Genomic DNA, 26,852 nt, shown 5'->3' with positions numbered 1-26,852 from the left:
GTGATACAGGTCCAAAATAAAGGGGAGAGGAAACCCTAAAATTAATAGGAGTCTGAAGCTCTCAAGAGCAGCTCATTTCCAAAGAGGAGCTTATGTAGAGAATGAAAAAGGACCACTAAGGCTGAGAAATAGATTGTTAAATTCTACTTCTTTGAGTTACATCTAAGGCAAGATTCAATTTGGGGCCTGGAGAGAGATGCGCCTGGAGGCAATGAAATCAGATTACTTCAATAAACAAAATAGTTTAGTATAAACTTATACTGCAGATTAATTAAGACAAAGAACAATACAGAAAAGTATTTGTTCTGCTTAAAGCACATACTGGAATAAACTACTGGAGATCTAAAACCAAAATATAGTACAGATTATGTGCATAAAGTAAAATTTAAAAACAAACCAGAGACGGAGCTTGGCCAAGATGGTAGAGTAGGATGACCCTGAGCTCACCTCCTCTCGCAGGCACACCAAAATCAGAATTATCTGCAGAGCAACTATTGATGAGAAAGACTGGAATCTAGCAGAAAAGATCTACAAAGATATAAAGAAGGAAACCACAACCAGATGGGCAGGAGGGATGGAGTCTCAATATAGTCAAGACCCATAGCCCCAGGAGGGCAAAACGCAACAAGAGGATAATTTTTATTGCAGAGGTTCTCCCCAAGCAGCAACGGGTTTGAGTTCCACATTGGGGTCCTGCACCAGGAAGACAAACCCCCAGAATACTTGGCTTTGAAGGCCAAGGGAGCTTACTTGTGGGAGTCCCAGAGAGCTGTGGGAAATAGCCTCTTAAAGGGCACATACAAAATCTCACATGCTTCGGGATCCAGAGCAGAAGCAGTAATTTGAAAAGAGGCTGGGTCAGACCCACCTGCTAATCTTGGAGAGTCTCCCAGAGAGGCAGGAGGCAACTGGAGCTCACTCTGGGGACATTTTGGGGAGCTTGTTCTACCACGTGCACATTGGTGCTAGCAAGCACCATTTTGGAATCCTCCCTCTAGCTTATTAGCACTGGGACATTGCTCCACCCACCAGCCTGTCAGCACCAGTACTGGATTGCCTCAGGCCAAGCAACTAGCCAGGCAAGGACACAGCCCCACTCACCAGCAGGTAGGCTACCTTAATACCTCCTGAGCCCACAGCCAACTTGGGACATGGCCCTGTCCACCAGAGGGCCTAGGACCTGGCCCTATACACCAGTGGACAGGCACTAGCCCTGGAACCCCCGGGGACCTGCAGCCAGAGACCCTAAGACCCGGCTCCACCCACCAGTGGGCAGGCGCACCAGTGAGCCAACACACCAATTCCAGGACTCCCAGGACCCTGCAGCCAGAGACCCTGGGCCCCGGTTCTGCCCACCTGTGAGTTGGCACTAGCCCAGGGACCAGACTCAGAAAACAGTGGGCAGGCACTAGCCGCAGGACCCCCTGGGCCCCAGCTCCACCCACCAGCAAGCCAACGCCAACTCCAAGACACCTTGGGCCCCTCAGCAAGTCAGCCTGGTATCTGGTCCCATGCACTAGTGGACGGGTACAAGCTTCGGGACACCCTAGAAAGAACAGCCAGCTGTGTTGGGAACTGGCCCCACTCACCAGAAGGCCAACACCAGCGCCAGGACTCCCAGGGCTCTATGGCAGAAATCACAGGACCCAGCTATGCCCATCAGTGAGCCAGCACTAGCCCCAGAACCTCTAAGACCTTGACCCCATTCACCAGAGGTTCAATACCAGCTCTGGGACCACTTAGCCCTGCAGCCAGAGACCGGGGGACCCGGCTTCACTCACTGATGGGCAGGGACCAGTCCTGGGATCCCTTGTACCCCAATCCTACCCATCAGCTGGTGGATACCAACCCCAGGGCCACTGCAGCCCTGCAGTCTGCCCTGTCAGGACCCAGATAACAAGCCAGCAGGCTGGCACCAGTCCCGGGACCCCCTCACCCAGGACCCAGTTCTGCCCACTAGCAGGTCAACACCAGCTCTGGGACACCTTGGGCCCCTCAGCCAGCAGCCCCACCCAACAGCAGGTTGAACCAGCTTTGGGACCTTGGGGCCCTGCACCCAGAGACCCCAGGACCCAGCTCCTCCTAGCAGCAAGTTGGCACTACCCCAGGAACCCCTGAGCCCTGGCCCCGCCCACTAGCTGGTCAACACCAGCCATGGCCCCACATACCAACAGGCCAACACCATCTCTGAGATGCCTTGGACTCCTCAACCAGGTGCCCCAGGGTCCAGCCTCACTCACCAGTGGAGCAGCACCAGCTTTCTGACATCCTGGAACCTGCAGCCAGCCATGTCAGGAATTGGGCCCACTCACCAGCAGGCTACACTACATCCAGGAACCCTGGCCCTGCAACCTGCCTCCGCCAAATCTGGCTCTGCCCACCAGTGGACCAGCACTAGCCCTGGGACCCCCTCGGGGGTTCCACAGCTAGCTGCCTCATGACCTGGCCCAGCCAACCAGTGGCCAGCAGCCTCCATACAAGGTAGGGCCTGGCAACCAAATGGACCAGGGGCCAGCCACACCTACCAGACCACCACAACAGAAGGACCCATGCAATTCATATAGTGGGCACCCCTAGAGCATATAGGTCTGGTGACTAGAGGGGAGTGCACTGATGGGATGCATAGGACGTGTCCTACAAAAGGCCACTTCTCCAAGGTCAGGAAATGTAACCTACCAGATACACAGAAATAAAAACAGCAAATTAGGTATAATGAGGTGACAAAGGAACATGTTCCAAATGAATGAACAAGATAAAACCCGAGAAGAAGAACTAAGTAAAGTGGAGATAGGCAGTCTACCTGATAAAGAGTTCAAGGTAATGATTGTAAAAATGACCAAAGAAACTGAGAGAAGAATGGATGAACAGAGTGAGAACTTAGCAGTTTTAAACAGAGAGTTGGAAAATATAAAGAAGAACCAGAGATGAAGAATACAATAAATGAAATGAAAAATGCACTAGAAGGAATCATCAGTATATTAAATGATAAAGAGGAACAGATCAGCAAGCTGGAAGACAAAGTAGTGGAAATCACTGAAGCTGAACAACAACAACACAAAGAAATGAGGACAGTTTATAAGAGACTGCGAGAACAACATCAAGAGTACTAACATTCGGGACTTTCCTGGTGGTCCAGTGGCTAAGACTCCACCCTCCCAATGCAGGGCACCTGGGTTCGATCCCTGGTCAGGGAACTAGATCCCACATGCTGCAACTAAAAAGATCCTGCACGCTGCAACAAAGATCCCGTATGCTGCAACGAAGAGCCAGTGTGCTGCAACTAAGACCCAGCACAGCCAAAAAAAGAGTACTAACATTAGCATTACAGGGGTCCCAGAAGAAGAGAGAAAGGGTCAGAGAACATATATGGAGATGTAACAGCTGAAAACTTCCCTAACCTGGGAGAGGAAACAGACATCCAGGTCTAGGAAGCACAGAGAATTCCAAACAGGATCAATCCAAAGAGGACCACACCAAGATACACTGTAATTAAATTAGCAAAAAAAAAAAAAAAAAAAAAAAAAAAAAAAGATAAACAGACAATATTAAAAGCAACAAGCTATGTACCAGGGAACTTCCATAAGGCTATCAGCTGACTTTCAGAAGAAACTCTGCAGGTCAGAAGGGAGTAGCATGATATATTTAAAGTGATGAAAGGGGAAAACCTACAATCAAGAACACTCTACCTGGCAAGACTTTCATTCAGATTTGATGGAGAGATCAAAAGTTTTACAGACAAGCAAAAGCTAAGAATTCAGCACCATCAAACTGCTTTACAAGAAATGTTAAAGGGGGGATTCCCTGGTGGTCCAGTGGTTAAGAATCGGCCTTCCAATGCAGGGGACACAGGTTTGATCCCTGGTCGGGGAACTAGGATCCCACACACACGCTGCGCGGGGCAACTAAGCCCGTGTACCACAACTAGAGAGCCCGCACGCTGCAACTACTGAGACCATGCGCTCTAGAACGCGTGCGCCACAACAAAGAGCCTGCGTGCTACAACGAAAGATCCTGCGTACCGCAACCAAGACCCGATGCAGCCAATCAATCAATCAATCAATCAATCCATAAAAAAGAAATGTTAACGTTAAATGTTTTTTTGACTTCTCTTAAAAAAAACAAGGCTACAACTAGAAACATAAAAATGACAAAAGGAAAAAGTTCATCAATAAAGGCAAATAAACAGTAAAGTATTAAATAAACTACATACAAAAGCTAGTAGGAAAGTTAAAAGACAAAAGTAATAAGATCACCTATATCTACAGTAAGTAGGTAAAGGATACCCAAAACAAAGAGATGAAAAACATGATGTCAGAAACAGTAATCATGGGAGGAGGGAGTCAAAAAATAATGCAGGGTTGTTAAAATGCATTTGAAATTAAGAGATCAGCAACTTAAAATCTCTAATAGATACACACACAAAAAAGAGAAAGGATTCCAAACATAACATTAAAGATAGTCATCAAATCACAAGAGAACAAAAAGAGCAAAAAAGAACTACAAAAAGAAACCCCAAAACAATTAACAAAATGGCAGTAAGTATATTCCTATCAATAATTACTTTAAATGTAAATGGACTAAATACTCCAATCAAAAGACCAAGTGGCTGAATGGATACAAAAACAAGACCCATATATATGCTGCCTATGAGACACTCACTTCAGATCTAAAGACACACACATAGACTGAAAGTAATGGGATGCAAAAAGGTATTTTATGCAAATGGAAATCAAAAGAAAGCTGAGGTACAAACACTTATATCAGACAACTTAGACTTTAAAACTAAGACCGTAACACGAGACAAAGAAGGACAGTATGGAGGTTCCTCAAAAAACTAAAAATATAACTACCATATGATACAATTCCACTCTTGGGTATATACCCAAAGAAAACAAAAACACTACTTTGAAAAGATACATGCACCCCAATGTTCACAGCAGCATTATTTACAACAGTCAAGATACGGAAGCAACCTAAGTGTCCATCAACAGATGAATGGATAAACAGGATGTGGTGTGTACAAACACACACACACAGGAATACTACTGAGCCATAAAAAAGAATGAAAAATTGTCATTTCCACAATATGGATGAACCTGGAGGGTATTATGCTTAGTAAAATAAGTTAGACAGAGAAAGACAAATACTGTATGTTATCACTTATATGTGGAATGTAAAAAATAAACACAGACTTTCCTGGCAGTCCAGTGATTGGGACTCTGCGCTTCCACTGTAGGGGGCATGGGATCCCTGGTTGGGGAACTAAGATCCCACATGCTGCACAGGAAGAGAGAGAGGGAGGGAGAGAGGAAAGGAGGGAGTAAGGAAAGAAGGAAACAGAATAGAATAGAATAAATAAAATAAAATAAAAATAAAAACTAAACAAGCAAATGAATGTAACAAAACAGAAACAGACTTACAGACATAGAGAACAACTAGTGGCTACCAGTGTGGAGAAGGAATGGGGGAGGGGCAAGATACGGGTAGGAGATTAAGTACAAACTACTATGTATAAAATAAGTAAGCTACAAGGATATATTATACCGTAAAGGGAATTACAGTGAGTATTTTTATAATATCTTTAAATGAAGTGTAATCTATACAAATTTGAGTCACTATGCTATATACCTGAAACTAATATAATACTGTAAGTCAACTATATCTCAATTAAAAGACAAAAACAAAAACCAGGGACAATTTTGAAAAGAATAAAATGTGAGGAATCCATTTACCCAGTGTTAAGGCTAAAATGTACAGATCTATGAAATAAAATTAAGAGCCAGAAACAGACCCACACAAATATGCCCAAGTAATTTCTGACAAAGGTACAAAGGCAATTCAATGGAGGAAAGACAGCCTTTTCAACAAATTGTGCTGGGACAACTGGATATCCACATGACAAAGAATGAGGTTGGAAATCCAACTTACACCATATACAAAACTTAACTCAAAATAGATCAAAGACCTAAACATCAAAGCTAACACTACAAAACTCTTAGAATATAAGGGAAAAGCTTCATGACATTGGATCTGGCAATGATTTTTTAAAATATAACACCAAAAACACAGGCAACAAAATAAAAAAATAGCTAAATTATCAAAATTAAAAACTTCCGTGTATCAAAGGACACTATCAACAGAATGAAAAGAACACCCAGGGATGAGAGAAAATATGTGCAAACCACCTATCTGATAAGGGATTGAAAACTAGAAAACATAAAGAACTCCTACAACTCAACAACCAAAAAGACAAAGACAACCTGGTTAAAAAAAATGGGCAAAGGACTTGAATAGACATTTCTCCAAAGATACACAAGTTGCCAATGAGCCCATGAAAAATGCTCAACATCACTAATCATTAGGGAAATCAAATCAAAACCATATGGAAATACCATTTCACATCTACTAGGCTAGCTATTATTAAAAAAAAAACAAAGAAAAGAGAGAAAGAAAAGAAAAATGAAAGAAAAGAACAAGTTTTGGCAAGGATGTAGAAAAACTGGAACACTTGTACATTGCTAATGGGAATGTAAAATGGTGTACCCACTGTGGAAACCATCACATTTTTTTGATTCCTCAAAAAATTATACAGAATTGGGCTTCCCTGGTGGCGCAGTGGTTAAGAATCCGCCTGCCAATGCAGGGGATACTGGTTCAAGCCCTGGTCCGGGAAGATCCCACATGCCGTGGAGCAGCTAAGCCCGTGTGCCACAACTACTGAGCCTGTGCTCTATAGCCTGCGAGCCACAACTATTGAAGCCCGTGAGCCACAACTACTGAAGCCCACATACCTAGAGCCCATGCTCTGCAACAAGAGAAGCCACTGCAGTGAGAAGCCCACGCACTGCAACGAACAGTAGCCCCCGCTCACTGCAACTAGAGAAAGCCTGCGTGCAGCAACGAAGACCAAACACAGCCAAAAATAATAAATAAAATAAATAAATTTATAAAAAAAATAATTATACAGAATTATCGTAGGATACAATATCACTACTTCTGGGTATATACTCAAAGGAACTGAAAGCAGGAATTCAAACACATACTTGTATACCAATGTTCATAGCAGCATTATTCACAACAGCCAAAAGGTGACCCAAGTGTCCATCGAAAAATAAATGGATCAACAAAATGTATATTCATACAATGGAGCCTTACACAGGAAACTGACACATACCACCACATGGATAATCCTTGAAGACATCATACAAGTGAAATAAGCCAAACACAAAAGGACAACTATTGTATGATTTCATTCATATGAAGTATGTACAGGAGTCATATTCATAAAGACAGAAAGTAGAAAGGTGGTCGCAGGGGCTGAAGAAGGGGGAAATGGGAAGTTATTATTTAATGGGTACAGAGTTTCAGTTGGGGAAGATGAAAAAGTTTTGGAGATGGACAGTAGTAATGGCTACCCAACAATGTGAATAAAATTAAAGCCACAAAAACGTACACTTAGGGCTTCCCTGGTGGTGCGGTGGTTGAGAGTCTGCCTGCCAATGCAGAGGACACGGGTTCGTGCCCTGGTCCGCGAGGATCCCACATGCCGCGGAGCGGCTAGGCCCGTGAGCCATGGCTGCTGAGCCTGCGCGTCCGGAGCCTGTGCTCCGCAACGGGAGAGGCCACAACAGTGAGAGGCCCGTGTACCGCAAACAAACAAACAAACAAACAAACAAAACAAAAACAAAAAAACACATATACTTAAAAATGGTTAAAACAGTACATTTTATCATATACTTATATATACATCTCTCCACAATTTTTTAAAAAGGCCAGCCACACACTGGGAGAAAATCTTAGAAAGCATTTATCTGATAAAGAATTGGTATCCACAAAAACTCTCAACCTTCAACAATAAGAAGCATCCTAATAAAATAATGGGCAAAAGATGTGAACAAATTTTCACCAAAGAAGATATATGTAAAGGGAAACCAGCACATGAAAAAGGCTACAAATCATTAATCATCAGGGAAATGCAAAGTGAAATGCAAGATACCCCTATCTGCTCACTGAAGTGGCTAAGATTAAAAAATCAACAATATCAAGTGTTGTCAAGGATATATAAAGAAATCAGAACCCTCACGCTGCTGGTTGTAACGTAAAATGGTATAACCACTTTGGAAAATCATTTGGCAGTTTCTTTAAAAAGCTAAACATATACTATGATCCAGTCATTCTACTCTTGGGTATTCATCCAAGAGAAAAGGAAAGGTATGTCCATATAAAAATTTGTTTATGATTGTTCACAGAAGCTTTATTTGTAATAGCCAAAAACTGGAAATAACCCAAGTACCCATCAATAAATGAATGCATAAGCAAATTTTGGTATAGACATATCATGAAATACTACTCAGCAATAAGAATGAATGAACTTTTGATACACACAACATGGATGAATCTCAAAATAATTATCCTGAGTATAAGGAGCAAGACAAAAGAGTACATACTTGTTTTAAAATGTAGGTTTTATTATTATTCATGCATGGTGAGACCAACAAATCAGATGACTGTCCCTGAAAAGATAGTTTGTTAGTTTGTTACTCACAGTTCCCAAAAAGAGGTGGCACAAAAGGAGAGGGAGTGAGGGGAAAACTTGAGTAAGAGCCGTTATTGTGGTTTCTTCAGGAAGGAGTGGGCAATGGACAAGGTAAAGTTTTAAGATTAGCTCTGGGGCTTAAAGGTTGTCCTTAGTCACCTAGTACATGGCCCTAGGGTGAACTGAGCACGTCAACAGTGACCCAGAGTATGAGAGCCCAATAAAGGAGGTATTTAGGGTGTGGGCTCTGGATTGGTTGGTTTGTATATGAAACGCACCCTAGCAGGTGAGTTGTTTACTATTTACAGAAACTGGCTAACCCAGGAGGTGAAGTCTCTCCAAGGTCAGCAAGGTTCCAGATGTCAAAGCATCATAAACACATGATTAATACAATAACACATGACTTCACTTAGATGAAAACTTAGAGGACTTCCCTGGTGGTTCAGTGGTTAAGAATCCGCCTGCCAATGCAGGGGACACGGGTTCGAGCCCTGGTCCAGGAAGATCCCACATGCTGCGGAGCACCTAAACCATGTGCCACAACTATGGAGACTGCGCTCTAGAGCCTGCGAGCCATAACTACTGAAACCCATCTGCCACAACTACTGAAGTCCACGCACCTAGAGCCTGTGCTCCGCAACAAGAGAAGCCACAGCTGTGAGAAGCCTGTGCACTGCAACAAAGAGTCGCCCCTCCTCACCACAGCTAGAGAAAGCCCACGTGCAGCAAAGAAGACCCAACGCAGCCCAAATAACTAACTAAATAAATGAATTTATTTTTTTAAAAAACCTAGAAAATACAAACACCTATAGGGACAGAAAACAGGTCACTGATTGCTTGGGGATGGAGGAGTAGGCAGGGGCAAGAAGGAGGGATTACAAAGGGACATAAGAAAACTTTGAGGGGTGATGGATATGTTCACACTCTCTTGACTGTGGTGAGTTTCACCGCTGTATAGATATGTCAAAACCTACTGAATCTTAAACTTTAAATGTGTACAGTTTACTGTATGTCAATTATAAAGTTGTTTAAAAATTACAGAAATAATAGACACAATAAAAGTACATAAAATATACAATAAAAATGAAATAAGGTGAAAGGATGGTTCTTTGATAAACAAACAAAAAAATAAAAAGAGGAGGAACAAAATATTATGAGTGAAAAGTGGAAATAACTACAACTACAGTATATGAAAATCAATACCGTTTTCAATAACTATAGCAAATAATTTTGAAAACTTCAAGGTGAACGAGCAGTTTAAAATTTTCCCACAAAGAAAACACTCAGCCCAGATGATAAGTGAGAAGAAAGAGGAACTAATTCCCAACTCATTCTAAGAGGTGAGTAAAACCTTACACTAAAACTGGACAAAAACATTGGAAGGAAGGAAATTATAAGACCACTTCCACTAAATAATATAGATTCAAAAATCCTAAACAAAATATTAGCAAACTGAATTCAGTATACGAAAAAGATAACCCACGATCAAACTGAGTTTATCCAAGGTGTATAAGGATTTTTTAAAAATATTTATTTATTTATTTACTTTTGGCTGTGTTGGGTCTTTGTTGCTGCGCTCAGGCTTTCTCTAGTTGCGGCGAGCAGGGGCTACTCTTCATTGTGGTGCGCAGGCTTCTTATTGTTGTGGCTTCTCTTGTTGTGGAGCATGGGCTCCAGGTGTGTAGGCTTCAGTAGTTGTGGCACGCGGGTTTAGTTGCTCTGTGGTATGTGGGATCTTCCTGGACCAGGGCTCGAACCCATGTCCCCTGCATTGGCAGGGGATTCTTAACCACTGCGCCACCAGGGGAAGTGCAAGGATGTTGTTTTCTTCTCTTTTCTTTTTTTGAAATTTATTTATTTCTGGCCACGTTGGGTCTTTGTTGCTGTGAGCGGGTTTTCTCTAGTTGCGGCAAGCGGGGGCTACTCTTCGTTGCAGTGCACGGGCTTCTCGTTGTGGTGTCTTCTCTTGTTGCGCGGAACACGGGCTCTTGGCGTGCAGGCTTCAGTAGTTGTGGTGTGTGGGCTCAGTAGTTGTGGCTCGTGGGCTCTAGAGTGCAGGCTGAGTAGTTGTGGTGCACAGGCTTAGTTGCTCCGCGGCCTGTGGGATCTTCCTGGATCAGGGCTCGAACCCGTGTCCCCTGAACTGGCAGCTGGATTCTTAACTATTGTGCCACCAGGAAAGCCCCAAGGATGTTTTAATATAAGATCTATAAATATAATTCACCCATATTAAAGAAGAAAGATCATATAATCATTTCAATAAATGCAGAAAAAGCACTGAATTAAAACACATGAATTCATGATTTTTAAAAACTGGCAGCTGGATTCTTAACTATTGTGCCACCAGGAAAGCCCCAAGGATGTTTTAATATAAGATCTATAAATATAATTCACCCATATTAAAGAAGAAAGATCATATAATCATTTCAATAAATACAGAAAAAGCACTGAATTAAAACACATGAATTCATGATTTTTTAAAAAAACTCTCTTAATTAGGAATTGAAGAAAATTTCCTAACCTGATAAAACAGCTATTTTAAAACAACAACAAAACTTTGCAATTATCATCTTCAATGGGGAATCATTGAAAGCATTCTCTTTAAAAAGGAAGAATAAGACATGGTTACGCACTCTTACTTCTATTCAGTAATGTACGAGAGGTCCCAGCCTTTGCAATAAGAAGAAATCAGAACCATAAAATCAAAATCATAAAAATTAATCATTAAAATTACATATGTGCAGGAAATATTATCATTTACACAGAAAATCCACAAGAACATATAGGCAAATTATCAAGGGGTTACCTAGGTGACTAGATATAGGTTTTTATACCCTGCAAAAATAGCCACTGATATGCACTCAAGAGAGGGTTGGTTTGTTAGGTGAAGAGAATGAATCGTGTAAATGCTGGTAAGAAGGAATCAGAAGGGAAGGAAAGGAAGGTATATAAGAAAGATAGGAAGAGATAAGAGAACTAGTAGAAAAGTGAGGGAGCTTTCATCTTCAAGATTTCCTGTGAAGTACAAAGCAAAATTAAAAGCTAAAAAGGAGGAGGAGATAGTGGAATAAAGCTTTAAGAAGTGATCAGACTAATAGTGTTGCTGCAGAAAATGGTAGTGTGTTGACAATGGACAGCCCTGAAGGCCCAAGTCAGATGAAATGCATTTTTCAAGAACTCTCTTTTGGAAAAATGCTCTAAGTAATAATGGTTTGGAGAACATACAGAATTAAGGTTTTGCTGGATGAATGTAACAGAAATATAACCAACAGAGTTGAGTACTAGCAAGAGAACAGCTGAATTGCAGAACCAGTCTAACCTTGGTAGGAGAGGAAGGTAGATATTAAAGATGATTAGAGAAAATAAAGACTTTAAGTGACTACAAACTCAAAAGCTGTTGGAGAATATTTTATAGTGGGAACAACAGAGCAAATAAACTGGAAGCCCCCCACACTCCAAGAAACTAATTTCACCAGAATTGTTTGGAATTCATTTGTAAATGATAGGCTGTAGTCCTTGACAAATCAATAAATGTGGTTGTGGTTAACTTTATATACAGTTGACCCTTGAAAAATATGGGGGTTAGGAGCACCAACCCTCCATGCAGTTGAAAATCTGCATATAACTTATAGTCAGCCTTCTGTATACATGGTTCCTTACCCTCGGAATTCAACCAACTGTGGATCATGTAGTACTGTAGTATTTACTATTGAAAAAAGTCAGCATATAAATGGACCCAAGCAGTTCAAACCCATGTTGTTCAACAGTCAACTGCAGTTATAGTTTCCTTGAGATATACAGGGTGCCAGTAAAATGCAAATCCTTTACTACCAGATAATGCCACAAGCAGCTTGCTTAATATCCCTTCAAAATTCCATGTTTACTTTCCTCCTCTACTCTTGCAGGCAAAACTTAAACAATTTCAGTGCTGACTGCCTTCTTTTAAAAAGTTAATTATGAGGGACTTCCCTGGTGGTACAGTGGTTGAGACTCCGAGCTCCCAATACAGGGGACCTGGGTTCGATCCCTAGTCAGGTAACTAGATCCCACATGCATGCCACAACTAAGGAGCTGGTGAGCTGCAACTAAGGAGCCCGCCAGCCACAACTAAGAAGCACATGTGCCGCAACTAAGGAGTAGGCGAGCTGCAACTAAGGAGCTCACCTGCTGCAACTAAGACCCGGCGCAACCAAATAAATAAATAAATATTTTTAGAAAAGTTAATTATGAGTATGTAGATTGTTTGAAGCATTCATCAATCTCCTATCCAACTGATTAGACAAACTATCTATAGGCCAATTTTACATATAGTAACTTTAATATGAATACTTACTAAGCTTTGACCTAATAATTTGGCAAAAATTAGGCTGCAAGTCACTATATCTATTAGATTCTAGCAGACACTAACTTTTGTAGCTATGACACTAACCAATACTGAATTCTCTTATCTAGAAGGAGGATTTTTCATATATTCAGTGTCTGCAAAGAGTTCCTGCTGAGCTAAACATAGTGCAGTGTGTACTCTATGAAAGAGTCAATGAGACAGGCATGGGGGGGGGTGGTTTAATTCTTTTATAATGCCTGCAGAGAGTCTGGCAGTGATGAAAGCATAGAAAATTCATGAAAGGCCCTTTTATAACCAGAGTGAATGTGGAGCACAAAAGCAAAGTCAGGTGACCTACTTAAAGCTTTGCTTTTCCTGATGAGAATTCATTCTCATTCCAGTTCAGTCTCTTTCGAGAAAAAGAAAACCTTACATAATGGTTGGAAAATTAAGAAACAGGGAGTGTAACTCTACTAAGTTCCAATCTTTCCCTCTCAAATATCAGCTCAAGCCCTACGGTCTGTGGCCAGAGACAGAATACTTCATAAGGATCTGTGAGGTATGATCTTGTTTACCTCAGTGTAACAATGTGTTCTCTGACTGCTGGCTAAGAAGAAATTTAAATTCTATAATCCATCAATCAGTTCAGAAGTTTGAGCTAATAATATTATGAGAGGAAATAGTTTCTTAATCCCTCCCTGGAACTTATACAAAGCAAATGGATGGTAAACTGTCTGATAAGGTAAGGACAGCCAAAGTTGCTTCAAAGCAGGGAAACACTCATTTGCTAATTTGTTCAGGCAAACTCTTGTCTTGTGCCAAGTGAGGCTGCAAAGGAGAGAGAAGCTCCTGCCCTTGAGAAGCTCACATCCCAAGTGTTCTCTCATCTACCATTCTCATGTTACCCGAAATATTTTAGGGTAGTCAATAAAATCCTTGTCATCCAGGAGGTAGATGAATATGACTATTCTTCATTTTGATTCATTTACTCTCTTTCCTTTAAGTAGTAGAGGAAAAAGATGGAAAATTCTTATTCTTCTCTTCCAAGATTAATTCCCCATTAAAAATATGATCTGATCTGTTCTCATTTTGCTAAATCAACAGGTGTACAATGCCTACTATACACGCCAAACAACACAAACACTTGTGAGGAATACAAAGAAACTTGACATAGTCTCTCTCCTCATGTGCTCCTTTCATTACTTCCCATCCCACCTCCACATTTGTCCCCTCCTTCTCTCCCTCCCTCCATTTTGCTCTGAATGAAGAATTAGGTAACTAGTCTAAGATCACAGAACTAGATCTAGCACCTCGATTTGTCAATTCCCAATTCACTAATCTTTCTGAAGGAAAATGAAACAAAAATGGCGGTGGCAGCAGGGTAGGGGGGTGTTGTCTCCAAGGCTCATTATTATGGTTCTAAATCAAGCCCAACTCTCTCCCCCCACCTCTCCCCTTACCCATTTTTTGGTTGCCATCCATCCTTTACACTGGCACTGCTGCTGTTTGAATGCTTCTGCTCCCAGTCCTCTCATATCAGCCAGATCTCGGCTTAAACAAAACCTGCCCCAGTTAATTATAATAGGATCATTTTCACTCCGTCCCCACCCCAAATATTCACTACCGTAACAGCCTATTAATTGCTTTCCAAAACTTAATTGTATATACATTTACCTGTCAACTGTAATCAATACTCTGTGCTCCATGTGAATCAAAGACTATGACTACTCTGCTCACAGGACCTACCCAGCAGCTAGCAAAGTTTCCCACACATAACAGGTATCCTAGGTAGTGGACTGAAGTCGACCTGCCCCTGCTTAAAAGCAACTGAATCCCCGAAACTGGATTAAAACGATTCAAGACCCCTTTGAAAGGCCAGAAACAAACGTAAATCCTCTAGAAAAAGATATCATCCTGTGTCTCATATTATTTCTATAAACAATTTTAAAAATACAATGTCTGGTCCATGAAGAAATAACATGAAAATAAGTAGAAAACAGACAAGTACTACAGCATTGAGAATTTCAGCCAAGAGTCAGTGCTATTAAAAAAGGTAATGGCAGAACTAAAAAAAGAAAAAAGAACAAACAGAAATTCTAGAACTAAGAAAATACTATAGTTGAAACAAAGATCTCAATAGAAGTATTTAAGAACAGATAAAATACAGCTGAAGAGAGAATTCATGAAATGGAAGATAGGTCAAAAGGATTTATCTAGAATAAAGCAGAGGGAGGCAAGAAGATAAAAAATACACAAGAGACGATAAGAGGTAGAGAGAATATGAGTGAGATGATCTAACCTACATGTAATGTGAGTCCCAGATAAGAGGAAAGAGGGAAATGAAACGGAAGAAATATTTGAAGAGACCAAGGCTAAAAATTCTCCAAAACTGATAGAAGACATCAAGCCACAGATTTAAGGTGTTCCAAGAACCCCAAACAGATAAATAAAAATAAAATCTGTGTCTAGATACACTAAAGTAATACTTCTGAAAAACAATTTTCTTTTTTTTTTTTTTTTAAATTAAGTGTTCAAAAGGGAAAAAAAGACACTGTGGCAGACTGCAAAGATGGCTACAAACATTCCTCTCATTTCTGTACATATACCTTTTAAAATGAAACTTTGGTACTTTTCCTACCAAAAGGTGAAATTTATTTCCCCATCTCTTGAATTTGAGCTGGCCTTGTGACTTGACTGAAACAATAAAATGCAGCAGAAGTGACGGTATAACTTCTAAGTTGAGACCTAAAGAGATCTTACAGCTTCCATTTTGCTCTCTGGGAACACTGCTGCCATAATGTGAAGTAGCCCTTGCTGACCTCTTTACATAGAGCTCCAGCAGACAGGTAACACCAACTGCCAGACATGTACTTGAGACACTCTCAGTCCCAATCTCAGTCCTAGCTGACTACAGCTGCACGAATGACTCCAGTCAAAACTACAGTGGAACCAAACAGCAAACCCAGCACAGATTGCTGATTCACAGAATCACAAGCTAATAACAGATCTTCCTCAACCTTAGGGTGGGGTTATGTCCTGATAAACGTATTGTAAGCTGAAAAAAGCCCAAGTCAAAAATGCATTAAAAAATTTTTTTAATGCATTTAAAAATCTAACCTATACCAAACATAATAGCTTACCTTGGTCTACTTTAAACATGCTCAAAACACTTACATTAGCCTACAGTTGAGCAAAAAAGTGTTGAATATCTCATATAATTTATTGAATACTGTATTGAAAGTGAAAAACAATGGTTGTATGTAAACAGATGGTTATAAAGGTATCGGTTGTTTACCCTTGGGATCACATGGCTGACTTGGGAGGTGTGGCTCACTACTGCTATCTAGCATCACAAGAGAGTATTGTACCATGTATTACTAACCTGGGGGAAAAAAATCAAAATTCAAAATTCAAAGTATGGTTTCTACTGAATGCATATTTGTTTCACACTACCATAAAGGTGAAAAAATCCTAAGTCAAACCATTGTAAGCTGGGGACCGTTTGTAGATGGCTGTTGTTTTAAACAACTAAGTTTGGGGATCTTAGGTTTGCAGCAGTAGAAAATACAGAAATATTTTCTTCAAGAAAAAGCAATCAGACTAAACAGCTGATCACAGTATTTACATAGTGTTAACTTTATATCTCAGTATTTAAGTTATAAGATATCAAAGAGAAAAGTAAACATCATCCAAGGCTTTGCATCCTCTTCCGGGAAAGGTTTAGTGAGCTTCTGGTTGTATGCAGGATAATTATATCATATTAGGTATAAGTATGGCCTTGCTATTGTCTTTATTTGGAGATTAAATATGGTTTAAGAAGATGTGTGTGGGTGCCAAGTTAGCAAGGGATAGACTTGTGATGGTTAATTTCATGTGTCAATTTGGCTGGACCACAGTCCCCAAATATTTGGTCAAACAGTCTGATGTTTCTGTGCAGGTGTTTTTGGATGAGATTTACATTTAAACTGGTAGACTGTGAGGAAAGCTGATTGTTCTTCATAATGAGGGTGGGCTATATCTTATCAGTTGAAAGCCTGAACAGAACAAAAGGCTGATTCCCTGAGTAAGAGGGAATTCTCCAGCAGATTGCCTTCAAACTTCAACTTTGAGTCCCAGCATATTGCCCAAGCCCTCATCAGATTTTGTATTTGCCAAGCCACCACTATTGGGTGAGCCATTTCCTCAAAATAAATCTTTTTATATATATATGCACATACAACCTACTGGTTCTGTTTCTCTGGAGAATCCTGACTACTACAGGCAGAAGCCAGAAGACAATGTAGTGATATCTTCAAAGGGCAAAAAAAATTGCCAACCTAGAATTCTGTACCCAGCAAAAATATCTTTTAAGAATCTTGAGGTGAAATTTAAAAATTTTCAGACCAAGAAAAGGAAACAAAATTCATCACTGGCAAAATTACAGTAAGAAATTACAAAAGGACATTTTTCAAGCATAAGAAAAACAATTCCAAAAAGATTCAGAAGGGAGTGGAGAAAAATGAAAATGGTGGGACATCCCTGGTGGTCCAGTGGGTAAGGTTCTGTGCTTCCAACGCAGGGGGCCCGGGTTTGATCCCTGGTCAGGGATCTAGATCCTGCAATGCATGCTGCAACTAAGAGTCCATATACGGCAACTAAGAAGCCTGCATGCCACAATTAAGAAGCCTGCATGCCACAATTAAGAAGCCCACATGCCATAACTAAAGATCCCACATCCTAAGTAAATGAATAAATAAATGAATAAATATTTCCAAAAAAATGAAAATGGTAATATGTGAGTAGATCTAAGTGTATGCCAACCGTATAAAACAATAATAATGTCTTTTGGGGTTTAAAACACATACGATTAAAATACACAACAAAAATAGATATATATGGGGAGGGAGACTGAAGAAATCAAGTGTTCCAAGATCTTTGTATTGTTTAAGAACCAATATATTGTTAACATTAATCTGATAGTCTAACTTGCTTGTTGTAATCTCTAAAGTAACCACTAAACAATAGAGAGTCTATAACTTCAAAGATAAGAGCGAAAAAAATGCAATAGTAAAAAAGCCAATCAATCCGAAAGCAAGAAAAGAGAGAAAAAGGAACCTAGAATAGATGGGTCAAATAGAAAGCAAGGAATAAAGGCTTCCCTGGCGGTGCAGTGGTTAAGAATCTGCCTGCCAATGCAGGACACACGGGTTTGAGCCCTGGTCCGGGAAGATCCCACATGCCGCAGAGTAACTAAGCCTGTGCACAACTACTACTGAGCCTGCGTTCTAGAGCCCGCGAGCCACAACTACTGAAGCCCATGCACCACAATTACTGAAGCCTGCACGCCCTAGAGCCTGTGCTCCGCAACAAGAGAAGCCACCGCAATGAGAAGCCCACACACCATAATGAAGGGTAGCCCCAGCTCGCCGCAACTAGAGAAAGCCCACACACAGCAATGAAGACCTAAAACAGCCAGAAATAAATAAATAAATAAATTTATTTTAAAAAAAGAGTAAGATGGCAGATTTAAATTTAACTAATTTCATTAAATGAACTAAATGTTCCAATTAAAATACGAAAATTATAAGATCTAATAACAAAAAAACCCAACTGTTTGCTGTTTGTAAGACATTTAAAACAAAAGTATACAGAAAGTTGAAAATAAAAAAAAACAATAAAATAAAACATGAAAATAATAGGATAACTCTGATATCAATATCTGACAAAGTACACACACACGCACACGCACACACATGCACACACACAGTAATTGTAAAGATCTTAAAATTCTAACCAAGAAAATGCAGCATGTGTTATAATTATACTACAACATGACCAAGTAAAGCTTACTTCAGAAATTTAGCAATGGTCTCTTACTAGGAAACATATTAATAAAAATCCTCACAAAAATAATTCAAAATATAAAAAGCCTCACGATTACCCTAATGGTTGCCAGAAAAGCTGCCTGTAAATTCTTGATTTTTAAAAAAGGCATTCATTAGACAAAAAGATTTACTGAGCACTCATTTTGTGCTAGGTCCTATTCCTGGTACTAGAAAATGAAACAGTAAGCAAAACCTAACTGAATCCCTGCCTTCATGAAACTTAGTCTAAGAGCAAAAAAAAACCTGACATTAAACAACCCACCTCAGAGATAAACGTGAGAGGAGAATTACAAGACTTTAAGAGCCTATAAGAAGAAAATCTGACCTAGTCAGGGAGCTCAGTAAAGCTCCTTGAGAACTCCTGACTCCTGAACTGGGATGTCAAGGATGACTAGGAGTTAAGCAGACAAGGAGTACAGGGAACTCTATTCTAGCCAATAGTCTCAGAAATGGTGGGAACAAGGCCTGAAAACAGCCGTTATATCTAGAGCACAGAGAACAAGGAAGATCACGGTACCAGCGAAGGGTGGGGATGTATGCAGGTCAGGACCACATAAGGGGGATTTTTCTTTGTCCTAAGAGCATTAAGAAGCCTTTGAACAGTAGAAGCATGACTTCTATTTCTACTAGAGAGTGATTTACCTGCCAGGCATTTTGGAATGAACACTCTAGCTGGATACGGAGGACAGTGTACAGGACGTGGGTAGCCCAGTTAGGAGGCCAGGCTACTGGCAAAGATGTAAAGTATTACAAGTAGGAAGACATTTAGGAGGTAAAATGCATAGGACCTGATAGTGGATTTGCTCGAGCTGAGGGAGAGGAGGTGTCAAATGCTACTCCTCTTGGGTTTCTTGTTTACCTAGTTTGTGTCATTCAGTGAGTCAGAGAACAAAGGAAAAGAATCACATTTGTGAGGGAAAATTCTCAGGAATCCTTAAAAACCAGAAACAAAAGAATCTTTCAACTGAGAAAATTATCTCAAAATAATGGCCAACAATATACCGAAAAGCAAAACACTGAAATCATTTATTACTAAACCAGGACAAAAAAAAGCATGTTGGCTATCACCATAATGATTTTGTAATCTTCTACAACAGGGGCTGGCACACAGTCTCTGTAAAGACTCAACTCTGTTGCTGTACCATAAAAGCAGCCATGGACAATATGTAAATGAATGAGCACAGCTGTATTCCAAAAAGACTTTATTCATGAACACTTAAAATTTCATGTAATGTTCATACAGTATTCTTCTTTTGAGTCTTTTTCCATCCACTTAAAAATGTAAAACCCATTTTGAGCTCGTATGTTGTACCCCAAAAAAAAAAAAAAGGCAGTAGGCTGAGTATGGGAGATGGGCCATAGTTTGCTGACCTGTTTTACAAGTTCTAGTTAATGGAGTGAGAAAACAAAATGAGGTATAATTATTGGGGAACCACCCCCCAAACGTATCTGTAGATGCATGACTGTGTACTTAGGAAAAAAAAGTACATAGGTGAAAACTAGTATTCATAAATTAATGTTTATAATTTAATTTAAAACTGAAACAGAGACTTGCAGTTCAGGACAAGGTGGAATAAGCAAACTTCACCCTATTCCTCCCATTAATTACAACAACAACAACAAAAAGCCCACATAAAATTCATGAAGCAACTAACAGATGATTCCAAAAAGGAGAAAAAAGAAGACGGAGTGGCTAGAGACCATGGGACACAAGGACTGACCCCGCAGGAAGTTTCCTATTTTTTGATTGGTTTGACTTCTAATATGTCCTGTCCTCAGCTCTGGAGAGGTCCACAACCTGAAAACAACAATGAGCACAAACAAAAAAGTACCAAGAAAAGCCTGCTTTCTCTAGACAAAGGACCAGGGAAAGGCACAGCAAGACAGAAACATTTCAACATACATACTCCAGGCAAACAACAACAAAAAAACTGGCACCCCTCCTTCTCCTCACCAGGCACTGTTTCCCAACCTTGTCCTGTATTAATGAGGCAGCACCTCCCCCACCCCCACCAGGCTGCAGTTTTGGAGAATGTGGGTGGAGCCCTGTCTTCCATTTCTACTCTGGAATAATAAGGTAGAGCTCCAACCCCAGCCCACCTAGAGAATGGGGGGAAGATTATGATGAGGAGGGAGCTAGAGAAATGAATCCTCTAAATATCAGTACAAAATCCTAGACTACCTCTGAGTGACCTATTTGTAAAAGTGACCAGAAGCAACACAGCAAAAATGAATCCTCTAAATATCAGTACAAAATCCTAGACTACCTCTGAGTGACCTATTTGTAAAAGTGACCAGAAGCAACACAGCAAAAGGTTTCAGTACAAAATACTGGTCTGAAATAATGCCCAGGTTTCAGATTGGTCTCTTGGTAGCACACAAGTAGGGCAGACCAGAATAGCACAGCAAGACCTCGAAAATTAAACTGACTTTTGAACCACAGCCAACAAAAGTAGGCCAGGGTGTGTGCTCTAAACCTATGCAGGTTGACTGCCTGTTAAATAAAAAGATTTAAATAGGAATCAGAATACTCAAAATGTCTAGGATGCAATCCAAAATTACTTGTCACACCAGGAACCATGAAAATCTCAACCTGAATGAAGAAAAGGTAATTGATAGATGCCAACACCAAGATAATACAGATTTTAAATTATTTGGAAATGATTTTAAAGCAGCTATCCTAAAAACTCTCCAAAAAGAAATTGTAAAAACTCAGCAAACAGAAGATATAAAGAGTACCAGATGAAAATTTTAGAACTAAAAAGTACAATAGCTGAAATTGAAAAAAACCAAAAAGCAAAAAAACACTGGATAGGCTCAACAGCAGAACAGAAATGACAGAGGAAACAATCAATGAACTTAAAAACAAATCAATAGAAACTGTCCAATCTGCACAACTGAGAGGAAAGAGATTAAATAGAAATGAACAGAGCCTCAGAGTCCTGGGGGACAATAATAAAGACCTAACATTTGTGCCACCAGAGTCCCAAAAAATGCGAAGAAAAAGAATGCAGAGATAGAAAACATTATTTGAAAAATAATGGCTGAAAACGTCCCAAATTTAGTTAAGGATATAAACCTTCAAACTGCTGAAAACTAATGAAAAAGTCCTGAAAGCAGCTAGAGAGAAATGATACACTATTTCTAAGAGAATAACAATTTGAGTGACAACATATTTTCCATCAGGAACTATGGAAGCCACAAGGAAGTGTACAGTATTTTTCAAATGCTAAAAGAAAGGATCAAGCAAAAATACTACATTACAGTAAAAATATCCTTCAGGAGTGAAGATGAAAGAAAGCCATTGGCAGATGAGGGAAACAATGTCATCAGCAAAACAGCTCTAAAAGAATGGCTAAAGAAATTTCTTCACATAGGAAATAAATGATAACAGAAGGAAACCTCAAAAATCAGCAATAATGAGCAGTAGAAAGAGTGTGTGCACACATGTATACATGCTGTACATGTACTACATATATACATATAAATACATATACACTAATTAAACAATTCTTCCTTTTCTGAGTTTTTAAAATTACGTTTGATGGTTGAGAGTAAAAATTATAACATTGCCTTGTGGTTCTCAATGTATATAAAGGTAATACTTAGGACAACTGTACCATAAAGGGAGTAGGGTAAAAGGCCCTAAAATGTAGTAAGGTTTCCACTTAAAGTGGTAAAAAGGTCGATTATTAGTAGACTGTGATAAAATATGTACATATATTTTAATCCCTAGAGCAATCACATAAAAAAACTATACAAAGAGATACACTCAAAACACTACAGAAAAACCAAAATGGAGTACTAAAAAAATGTTCGGGACTTCTCTGGTGGTGCAGTGGTTAAGAATCTGCCTGCCAATGCTGGGGACATGGGTTTGATCCCTGGTCCAGGAAGATCCCACATGCTGCAGAGCAACTCCTGTGTGCCACAACTACTGAGCCCACGTGCCACAACTACTGAAGCCCGCACACCTAGAGCCTGTGCTCTGCAACAAGAGGAGCCACCGCAATGAGAAGCCTGCACACTGCAATGAAGAGTAGCCCCTGCCTGCCACAACTAGAAAGCTTGCATGCAGCAACGAAGACCCAACACAGCCAAAAAAAAAAAAAAAAAAAAAAAAATTCAAATAATCCACAAGAAAACAAGAAAGAGAAAGCAGAAGAAAAATATGAAAAAACAAAAAAATTCATAGAATGGCAAACCTGTATGCAAAATACTGAAAATTACATTAAATATAAATGGTCTAAATACACCACCTAAAACACAAGGATGAGCAGAATTGGTTAAGAAAGGAAAAAGACTCAACTATATGCTGTCTACAAGAAATGTACTTCAAATATAACATAACAATACAGACAGGTTAGAAATAAATGGATTCCGTGTTTTAGGGGGAGGGAAGGAAGGATAAAAAAGTAGAGCACAGAAGCTTTTTAGGGTAGTGAAAGTATTTGGTATGATACTGCAATGGATACATGTCATTATATATTTGTTAAAATTCATAAAATGTACAATACAATACAAAGAATCAACCCTAATGTAATCTATGGATTTTAGTTAATAATACTGTATCAATATTGGCTCATCAACTGTAACAAACTGACCACATTAATGCAAAATGTTAATAAGGGAAACTGGTGGGGGGTGGTGAGAAGAGAAGAGGGTATATGGGAACTCTGCATTTTCTACTTTAAACTGCTTTTTTTTCTATTAATTTTTTTAAATGGATGAGGAAAGACACACCATTGAAGTACCAAACAAAAGAAAGCTGAAGTAGCCATATTAATATTGGATAAAGTATTCTTCAGAGCAAGGAAAATTATCAAGGACAAAGAGGAATAATACATAATGATACAAGGGCCAATTCTAAATAGACATAAGATTCTAAATATGTAGGCACCAAAAAACAGCTTCAAAATACATGAAGCAAAAACTGGCAGAACTGAAAGGAGAGACAGACAAATCAATAACCCCCTCTCAGTAACTGACAAAACCCCTGACTGAAAATCAGCAAGGATACAGAAGAACTGAACAATACCATCAACCAACAAGACCTAATTAACATTTATAGGACACTCCATCCAACAACAGCAGACTAGAATTTTTTCCAGCTCCTATGGAATATTCCCCAAGACAGACCATATGCTAGTTCATAAAACAAACCTTCAAAACTGTAAAGAAGAGATATCACTATAGAAACCACAGACATCAAAAGGATAAGGGAATACTAAGAACAATTCAATAAACAGAAATCCATTGACTCAGACAAAATGGATGAATTCCTTGAAAATCACAAACTCCCATAACTATCAAAGAAACATTTAACTTCAGAAAAATAAATCTTCAGGTCCAGATGGCTTCACTGGCAAATTCCACAAATATTTAAGAAGGAAATAATACCAATTCTACACAATCTCTTCCAAAAAATAGAAGAGGAGGGAACACTTCCCAATTCTCATGTTTATACTGGCATTATCTTGATAAACACCACACAGTAAACAAAAACAAAATTCCAGACCAATTTCCCTTAGGAACACAGAAACAACACTCCTCAGCAGAATACTACCAAATCAAATGTAGCAATACATAAAGAGAACAATATACCACAAACAAGTGCCAGGAATGAAAAGCTGGTTCAAAAAAATTATTATTTTTAAAATTTTTTAAATTTAATTTTATTTATTTTTTTTATACAGCAGGTTCTTATTAGTCATCAATTTTATACACATCAGTGTACACAAGTGAATCCCAATAGCCTAATTCATCACAACACCATCCCCACTCCCCCACGGCTTCCCCCCTTGGTGTCCATACGTTTGTACTGTACATTTGTGTCTCAACATCTGTCCTGCAAACTGGTTCATCTGTACCACTTTTCCAGGTTCCACATATATGAGTTAATATACGATATTTGTTTTTCTCTTTCTGACTCACTTCACTCTGTATGACAGCCTTTAGATGCATCCATGTCTCAACAAATAACCCAATTTTCGCTCCTTTTTATGGCTGAGTAATATTCTATTGTATATATGTACCACAACTTCTTTATCCATTCATTTCTCGATGGGCATTTAGGTTGCTCCCATGACCTGGCTATTGTAAATAGTGCTGCAATGAACATTGGGGTGCATGTGTCTTTCTAAATTATGATATTCTCTGGGTATATGCCCAGTTGTGGGATTGCTGGATCATATGTTAATTCTATTTTTAGTTTTATAAGGGACCTCCATACTGTTCCCCAGACTGACTGTATCAATTTACATTCCCACCAAAAGTGCAAAAGGGTTCCCTTTTCTCCACACCCTCTCCACCATTTGTTTGTAGATTTTCTGATGATGCCCATTCTACCTGGTGTGAGGTGATACCTCATTGTAGTTTTGAATTGCATTTCTCTAATAATTAGTGATGTTGAGCAGCTTTTCATGTGTTTCCTGGCCATATGTATGTCTTCTTAAGAGAAATGTCTATTTAGGTCTTCTGCCCATTTTTTGATTGGGTTGTTTTTTTAATATTGAATTACATGAGCTGTTTATATATTTTGGAGATTAATCCTTTGTCCATTGATTCATTTGCACATATTTTCTCCCATTCTGAGGGTTGTCTTTTCATCTTGTTTGTAGTTTCCTTTGCTGTGCAAAAGCTTTTAACTTTCATTAGGTCCCATTTGTTTATTTTGTTTTTATTTCCATTACTCTAGGAGGTGGATCAAAAAAGATCTTGCTGTGATTTATGTCAGAGTGTTTTGCCTATGTTTTCCTCTAAGAGTTTTATAGTGTCTATTCTTAAATTTAGGTCTTGAATACATTTTGAGTTTATTACTGTGTATGGTTTTAGGGAGTGTTCTAATTTCATTCATTTACATGTAGCTGTCCAGTTTTCCCAGCACCACTTATTGAAGAGGCTGTCTTTTCCCCATTGTATATCCTTGCCTCCTTTGTCATAGATTAGTTGGCCACAGGTGCGTGGGTCTATCTCTGGGCTTTCGATCTTGTTCCATTGATCAATGTTTCTGTTTTTGTGCCAGTACCATATTGTCTGGATTACTGTAGCTTTGTAGTATAGTCTGAAGTCAGGGAGTCTGATTCCTCCAGCTCCGTTTTTTTCCCCTCAAGGCTGCTTCGGCTATTCAGGGTCTTTTGTGTCTCCATACAAACTTTAAGATTTTTTGTTCTAGTTCCGCAAAAAATGCCATTGGTAATTTGATAGGGATTGCACTGAATCTGTGGATTGCTTTGGGTAGTACAGTCATTTTCACAATATTGATTCTTCCAATGAAAGAACATGGTATATCTCTCCATCTGTTGGTATCACCCTAAATTTCTTTCATCAGTGTCTCAGAGTTTCCTGCATACAGGTCTTTTATCTCCCTAGGTGGGTTTATTCCTAGGGATTTTATTCTTTTTGTTGCAATGGTAAATGGGAGTGTTTCCTTAATTTCTCGTTCAGATTTTTCTTCATTAGTGTATAGGAATGCAAGAGATTTCTATGCATTAATTTTGTATCCTGCTACTTTACCAAATTCATTGATTAGCTCTAGTAGTTTTCTGGTGGCATCTTTAGGATTCTCTATGTATAGTATCATGTCATCTGCAAACAGTGACAGTTTAACTCCTTCTTTTCCAATTTGGATTCCTTTTATTTTTTTCTTCTCTGATTGCCATGGCTCAGACTTCCAAAAGTATGCTGAATAATAGTGGTGACAGTGGACATCCTTGTCTTGTTCCTGATCTTAGAGGAAATGCTTTCAGTTTTTCACCATTGACAATGATGTTTGCTGTGGGTCTGTCTTATATGGCCTTTATTATGTTGAGTTAGGTTCCCTCTATGACCACTTTCTGGAGAGTTTTTATCGTAAATGGGTGTTGAATTTTGTCAAAAGCTCTTTCTGCATCTATTGAGATGATGATATGGTTTTTATACTTCAGTTTGTTAATATGGTGTATCACATTGATTGATTTGTGTATACTGAAGAATCCTTGCATCCCTGATAAGTCCCACTTGATCATGGTGTATGATCCTTTTAATGTGTTGCTGGATTCTGTTTGCTAGTATTGTGTTGAGGATTTTTGCATCTATATTCATCAGTGACATTGGTCTGTAATTTTCTTTTTTTGTAGTATCTTTGTCT

General features: G+C 39.4%; 1 protein-coding gene across 6 annotated transcripts in view; it reads right to left on the bottom strand.

Moving 5' to 3' along the window:
* Nucleotides 1-26,852, bottom strand: part of PTPRA (protein tyrosine phosphatase receptor type A) — a 185,527-nt gene that overhangs the window by 85,904 nt on the left and 72,771 nt on the right. The window contains exon 1 of one of the 6 annotated variants that reach the window (XM_055090604.1): nucleotides 7,454-7,521. The exons of 4 other annotated variants lie outside the window; for them this stretch is intronic. The gene's annotated coding sequence lies outside the window, so the exon portion shown is untranslated. Of the gene's footprint in view, nucleotides 1-7,453; nucleotides 7,522-26,852 lie in introns of those variants that run through there. One more of the 6 variants, XM_055090605.1, reaches the window with a different exon arrangement.

This window comes from Physeter macrocephalus, chromosome 14 (assembly GCF_002837175.3).
Source record: "Physeter macrocephalus isolate SW-GA chromosome 14, ASM283717v5, whole genome shotgun sequence".
Taxonomy (NCBI): domain Eukaryota; kingdom Metazoa; phylum Chordata; class Mammalia; order Artiodactyla; family Physeteridae; genus Physeter; species Physeter macrocephalus.
Note: the sequence above shows the minus strand (reverse complement) of the source record. Positions and strands in the feature narration are given on the sequence as shown.